The sequence below is a fragment of the Theropithecus gelada genome, chromosome 14, assembly GCF_003255815.1.
Source record: "Theropithecus gelada isolate Dixy chromosome 14, Tgel_1.0, whole genome shotgun sequence".
Taxonomy (NCBI): domain Eukaryota; kingdom Metazoa; phylum Chordata; class Mammalia; order Primates; family Cercopithecidae; genus Theropithecus; species Theropithecus gelada.
Genome location: NC_037682.1, coordinates 117,310,486 through 117,317,561, shown reverse-complemented (window position 1 = coordinate 117,317,561; position 7,076 = coordinate 117,310,486). Strand labels below are relative to the sequence as shown.

The following is a 7,076-nucleotide window of genomic DNA, read 5'->3' as shown; positions in this document are numbered from 1 at the left end:
CAGACTAAGTCAGCTTGGTGATGATCAACTTTGACCACTCTTGCAGTTGCTAAATGGGCACTTTCTGACATTTGCTACAACTGTCAGATCTAGTCCAAGAATATTCTAGAGGCTCATAATGCTCATTTGAGTTGGCATCAAATTCGAGACAATAAGATTTGAGTTTCTTCTGGATGGGAATCTGCAATTAAGGTTTCATAAACCATGAGACATAGTACAAATATAAAGATTAATTATTATTATTGTCACCTAAAGAATAAAATCCCAAGTTCTTATCTACCATTCAAACCCTCTCCCATGCAGCCTCATCCAATCTTACTAACACTGTCTCCCATTGCTTCTCCCAATCCCTCCTTGGCAATGGTCTCCACCTTTTTACTTCTCTCTCAGTATTTCCCAGCTTCTAGACTTAGGCTAAGTTCTCCTTCCTCCTTGAAGCCTTCCTTCCTCTACTTCAGTTGCAAGTTATTTCTGAAGCTACCATTTACTGAGACCCTACTCCATGTCAGGTACTGTGCTAGAAATGTGATGCATTATTTCATTTAACTCTTGAAAGGTAGGTGTAACTTTCACATTAAATTTTTTGTTTGTTTTGGATAAGTAGCCTATTTGCATGGTTCAAAAATCAAGACAGTATAAAAATCTACACTTTTTTTTTTTCTAAGATGGGGTTTCACTCTGTCACCCAGATTGGAGTGCAGTGGCACCATCTCGGCTCACTGCAGCCTCGACCACATCAGCCTCCCAAGTAGCTGGGACTACAGCTGCACACCACCATGCCTGGCTAATTTTGTATTTTTTGTAGAGATGGGATTTTGCCATGTTTCCCAGGCTGGTCTCAAACTCCTGGGCTCAAGAGATCCACCTGCTTTGGCCTCCCAAAGTGCTAGGATTACAGGCATGCACCACTGCAGCCAGCCAAAAGATTTAAGTTTAAAAGTATCTTATCCACCTTCCACTATAAGTAATCATTTTTAAAGATATTCTTTGAATAGCTGGGTATGGTAGCATGTGCCTGTAGTCCCAGCTACTCAGGAGGCTGAGATGGGAGGATCACTTGAACCTAGGAGGTAGAGGCTGCAATGAGCCGTGATCATGCCACTGCACTCCAGCCTGGGCAACAGAATGAGACCCTGTCTTAAAAAAAAAAAAAAAAAAAGTGGAAAGAGGTCTTCTTTGGTTTCTTCTAGTGGTTGTTTACACACACACACACACACAAAAATCAGTAAACACAAATATATACTCTTATTTTCTACCTCTTAGAAATTAGAGCATAATACTGCCCGTAAGATGTCCTGTACCTCTCTCTCTCTTTCTTCCTCTTTTCTTTTCCATTTAGCACATATTCTAGAGTACCTTCCATAGCAGTTCTCTGAGAACTTCCCTTTTCTTTTCTCAGTGGCACAGTATTCCATTGTGTGGATGTAGTTCTTGATGGTGGACACCTGTATTATTTCTAATCTGCTATAAACAACAATGCAGTGAGTGGATTTTTCATATGAATGCAAGAGTATCCATAGGGCAAATTTCCAGACTCGGGCTGCAGGATCAAAGGGTAAAAGCATGCTACATTTTGATAAATATTGTCAAATTTTCTTCCCTGGAGGTCATACCATTTTTCATTCCCACCAGCAATGTATGAAAGTGCAACACACATATCACTATCTATAGTTTATATATGAGAAAACCGAGGCACAGAAAATACAAAATTAACTGGTTAATAACATTCAGGCTGGACCTCAAACTTGTGCCTGGCTGTATTCCTCTCATTTGGTGTATATCAGCTAGTGACTTGCACTGTTACTTGTTTTATATATACATAGGCCTAAACTTTCTAAAGCTTTATTATAAACTCTTTAGGTTTATAACAAAGAGTTTCTAATAAACAGAGGCTGGTCAATCACAGGTGAGAGTAAGGGAAAAAGGAAATAGCATAGAAAAAGTTGGGAAACAAATGCAAGGCGATGCACTGTTATGAGGCTATTGCGTTTGACAAGTCACATGAGACCCATCTGGGCCCTCAATAGGTGCTTCTGCTTGGCCACGAGGGATGGTTGCAGACAAGTAGTGTGGACAAGCCATGCCTTGGAGCAGTCCATGGATAGAGAATGGGAGAAGGAGTTTATCTGTTGCCCCGCCCCCATTCCCTCCTCACATAGGGGGGATAACACACTGCACTTTCTTTCTTCTTGTTTTTTGTTTTTTTTTCTTTTAAATAGAGATGGGGTTTCTCGATATTGCCCAGGCTGGTCTTGAACTCCTGGGCTCAAGCAATCCACCTACCTTGGCCTTCCACAGCACTGGGATTACAAGTGTGAGCCAAAACGCCTGGTCTCACACTATACTTTTGAGTTGTATTGCTCAGCCCTCTCAGCAGCTCCTGGAGAAGCCAGATTTCAAGCTCTGCAGTGCCTAGAAATGGTGCGAGGGACACCGAGTGGGTCACTGCAGGGTCTTGGAGACAGGTGAAGCTAAGAGAGTCTGATGAGGCCACATAAGATGTTTTTCTTTTTCTTTTTTCTTTTTTGAGATAGGGTCTCACTCTGTCATCTAAACTGGAGCACAGTGGCGCGATCTTGGCTCACTGTAACCTCTGTGTCCTGGGCTCCAGCGATCCTCCTACCTCAGCTTCTTGAATAGCTGGTATTACAAGTGCATACCCGGCTAATTTTTTATAATTTTTGTAGAGACAGAGTTTCACCATGTTGTACAGGCTGGTTATGAACTCCTGGGCTCAAGCAATCTATCTGCCTCGGCCTCCCAAAGTGCCGGGATTACAGTTGTGAGCCACCACGCCCAGCCAAGATGTTCTTAATACAGGTATTTCCTTGTATGTCTTTAATTTTGGGCCTTATACCTAAAACGTGCTCAACAAAAGTTTGTGTGTGTTTTTTTTTTTTGCAATTTATTTATTGAAAATTTATACATATATTGTTTGGCTGTAGAATTCTAAAATCATATTTTCCAAAATGTTTTTATTCCAAATCATAGAATAATTATAGCAAAGGAATACATAAGTCATTCAATTTGCTTCTCAATGTGTTAAACACAGAGATAATTATTTGCTCATTTGGTAAACATTACCTCGTCTGCTTCTTCACCTTCTTCATCATAAACACCATCATCAACTTCAATAGCTTCTCCAGTCAAGTATGACACTGATCTTAGGATTATACGCTCACGTAAAAAGTGACCTATTTTTGAGGTCTGTGCATCATCTCCACTCTCAGGAACTTCAGGAGGGGCAAAAAAATTAAAGAAAGAGTCACTGGAAACTGTGTTAGTCACAGTACGAACTGTCCCACTTCCCTTGTTTTTCTGCTGCTTCTTAATAGTTTTCAAAGTGACATCCTTTCCTTTTTTCCAATCTGTCTGGCACTCTGTACAACCCGTAATTTCTCATCCATTAAAAGAAAAGGGATCAAAATCATCTGGTCCTGACCTCATCCTGTATGTCTTTGTTAGCACTTCATTTGTAAAATAGTCATTGGGTTCAAAGTGAAACTCTAAGACAAAACTCATAGGCTGGCCAGCAGCTGAGAGCTTCACTTTAGTATCTTTCAACTGTTTCAGAATAGGTTCGTCATGTTGCTGAACCATATCACTGAACAAGTCAACATCCTTTAAAACAGTTAACCAAAATTCAGGAATTCCTTTGGGGTCTTCTTTTTCTTCATCCTTTTTCTCATCTTCGATCTTGGCCTTTTCTTTCAACTCCTCCAAAATCTCATCTTCTTTATTTGATTTCCATTCACATTCTTCTTCCGTGGGTTCATCAATTGCATTAATAATCTCAAATCGCTTATCAAGTACAGGCTGATAGAGAACAGCATACTTCCTTTCAAGACTGTGAACTTCCTCATAGAATTTGGTTTCTATCTGTGCACATTTAATTTAACTTGCAGGTTTTTGAGAGTATTCACTCGTCTTTTAACTACCCTAGGCAGGCTTTCAATGTATCCTGTTGGTGTTTCTACCAGACCATCAAGTCTTTCTTGAAGGGCTGCAAGAATCTGAGGATTTTGCATCATCTGAATAGTTAGCTGACGTGCTTTGATTTTTGCTTCTTTACCAATTTCTTCTTCTTGTACTTCTTCAACATCATCCAAATCTTGATCAAGTTGATTGTCAATGTCTGCCATGTTGTAAGAACTCCAAATATCGGCGGCAAGTACGGGGAGCCAGGAGACCTGAGCTGCGCAGGCAGTGACTTAAGGCGGCAGTGGTGGCAGGAGGAGCAGGAGGTGGCACTGCGAACAGACGGTGCTAAAAAGAACCAAAGTTTTTTAACTGATCAATTTATTTGAAGTGATATTAATAAAAATACTTCCCATTATTGTAGGGAGATATTAATGTGTAATAATTAAGAGTTCAGCCTCTAGACACAGACTACCTGAGTTTTAATATGAGCTCTGACACTGATTAGCTATGTGACTGTTGTCAATGCACTTCATGCTTCATGTCTCAGTTTTCTTTTTTTTTTTTTTTTTTTTTTTTGAGACAGAGTCTTGCTCTGTCGCCCAGGCTGGAGTACAGGCTGGAGTACAGTGGCGCGATCTCGGCTCACTGCAAGCTCCACCTCCCGGGTTTACGCCATTCTCCTGCCTCAGCCTCCCAGTAGCTGGGACCACCAGCGCCCGCCACCACGCCCGGCTAGTTTTTTGTATTTTTAGTAGAGACGGGGTTTCACCATGTTAGCCAGGATGGTCTCGATCTCCTGACCTCGTGATCCACCCGCCTCGGCCTCCCAAAGTGCTGGGATTACAGGCTTGAGCCACCGCGCCCGGCCCATGTCTCAGTTTTCTCATTTGTAATAATGGGACTAATGCTTAAAACAATACTTGGCACACAGAAGGAACTATATAAGCATTAACTGTTATTATTATAAATAGCTTTTATCCAGTGTTTGCTACTTGCCAGTCACTGCATTAAGTGCTTTGTGTGTATCATCTCAATTAATCCTCCCAGCAAACCACTGAAGTAGGTCCTATTAACAACTCTATATGAGGTATTATTACGCTTTACAAATGATGAAGTCACTTACTACTTTACAAATGACGAAATCAAGACTCCAAGAGTTTAAGTTATTTGACCAACATCAAATAAGGTACAGTCAGAATGTGATACAAGTTTATGGACTCTAGTTACTCTATTATGTTATTCTTGGAGAACCAATTTTAACATGTATTTAGTATTATAAAAGCACCTACTTCAGGCCTGGAATGTATTAAATGTCACTTAGTATCTAACAACCTTCCCACCTCATCCCTGAGGACTTGAGTACTTGGCTCATGGTATTTCACTTATCAGTCTCTCAGTTCCTTCAATATGTCCCCTGATGGCATAAATAGCTACACCACATCATCTACCAGCACCGGTTAGCATACTAGATCCAATCATTTCCTGGAACTATTCTAATGAAATGGTAAACTCTGGTTATTATCAAAGACCTCTTGGTTCTTTCTTACTGAATCCTGTAACAACAGCTCTTTAATCTCATACATATCTCCTTTTCTTTGATCTGTCATTTCTTCCAGTCTATTATTCTTCTCAAACCTCTTCCACCTTTTCCACTGCCTGGATTCTATGATTGATGATTTAAATATTTTCTTACCAATACCATGTGTTATTTTCCTTCTTGTACAACCCCCAGAAAAACTTCAAAATTGGGTTGGGTGTTATGCTTTTCCCCTTCTACCTGAATGATTACATTTTGATGGAGAAAACCACATAATCATGCAAGCTCCATCACTATACACTAATGGTTTCCAACCTCAGCCAGGACCTCAGCATCACTTATCAATTCTCTGATTTTTCAACTTTCATTTTTCCTAATGACTATTCCAAACCTTCACCACCTTCTTCAAGCATCCTTCTCAAGTCCCATACCTTGAGTTCAGTAAACAACCTTTGCTCCAAATTCATCAAGATAATGGGGGGCGTTAGTTATTGGAGTTTCAGAGATCCATCCTTGGCTACAAGTTTCTGGTTCCATATTCTTCCTGAGAGATCGCTTCCACTTTAATGGTATAAACACTACTTTATGCTGATGACTTTTAAATCCGTATTTCCTAGTGCTCTACCTAGTGGATATCTGTGGTTGGAGGCCCCATAGTGTCTTAGTCTGCTTCTGCTGCTATAACAAAATGCCTTAGATTGGGTACTTTTTAAGCAACAGAAATTTATTTCTCATAGTTCTGGAGATTGGGAAATCCAAGTTCAAGGTGCCTGTAGATTCAGGGTCTGGTAAGTGCCTGCTCCTTACAGATGGTGACCTCTCTGTGTCCTCCCATGGCAGAAGGGACAGAAGGGGCTAGCTAACTCCTTGAAGCCCTTTTATAAGGTCATGAAGCTTGCTCATGAGGGTTGTCCTCATGACTTAGTCAGCTTCTAAAGTTCTCACCTCTTAATACTATCATATTGACAATTAAGTTTCTTACTTTTTTTAGATGGAATCTTACTCTGTCACTCAGGCTAGAGTGCAGTGGTGCAATCTTGGCTCATAGAAACCTCCACCTCCTGGGTTCAAGTGATTCTCCCGCCTCAGCCTCCTGAGTAGCTAGGACTATAGGCATGCGCCACCATGCCTGGCTAATTTTTTGTATTTTTAGTAGGGATGGGGTTTACCATGTTGGCCAGGCTAGTCTCGAACTCCTGACCTCAAGTGATGCTCCTGCCTCAGCCTCTCAAAGTGCTGGGATTACAGGCATAAGCCACCACATTGGCCAACAATTAAGTTTCAACATATGAATCTGGGGGAACACATTTAGATAATAGTATACAGGTACCTGAAATTCAAAAGGCTCCAAATTGAACACGTGATTGTTTCCCTGAAACCTGTATGTTCTGCAGGACATTACTCTCTTTCTCGGTGCTGTGGGGGTAGGCAGAGTAACCACTCTCCATCAAAGCTAGCAGGCTGGGCTCATCCTTGAGTCCTTTCTCTTCTTTACCTTCCACATGCAATCAGTTTCAAGTCCTGCCAAAATTTCCTCATGTTCTTGAAGTTTATCCCCACTTCTCTGTCCTTATTACTATCTTCCTAGTGCACTCTCTTGATTGAATTAAACTGCCTG

General features: G+C 41.0%; 1 pseudogene across 1 annotated transcript; it reads right to left on the bottom strand.

The window, feature by feature from the left end:
* Positions 1-2,896: 2,896 nt before the first annotated feature.
* LOC112606915 lies at positions 2,897-4,239 on the bottom strand (annotated as a pseudogene). Its single transcript, XR_003115706.1, has one exon. The product of XR_003115706.1 is annotated as a nucleosome assembly protein 1-like 1 pseudogene (transcript).
* Positions 4,240-7,076: the final 2,837 nt, after the last annotated feature.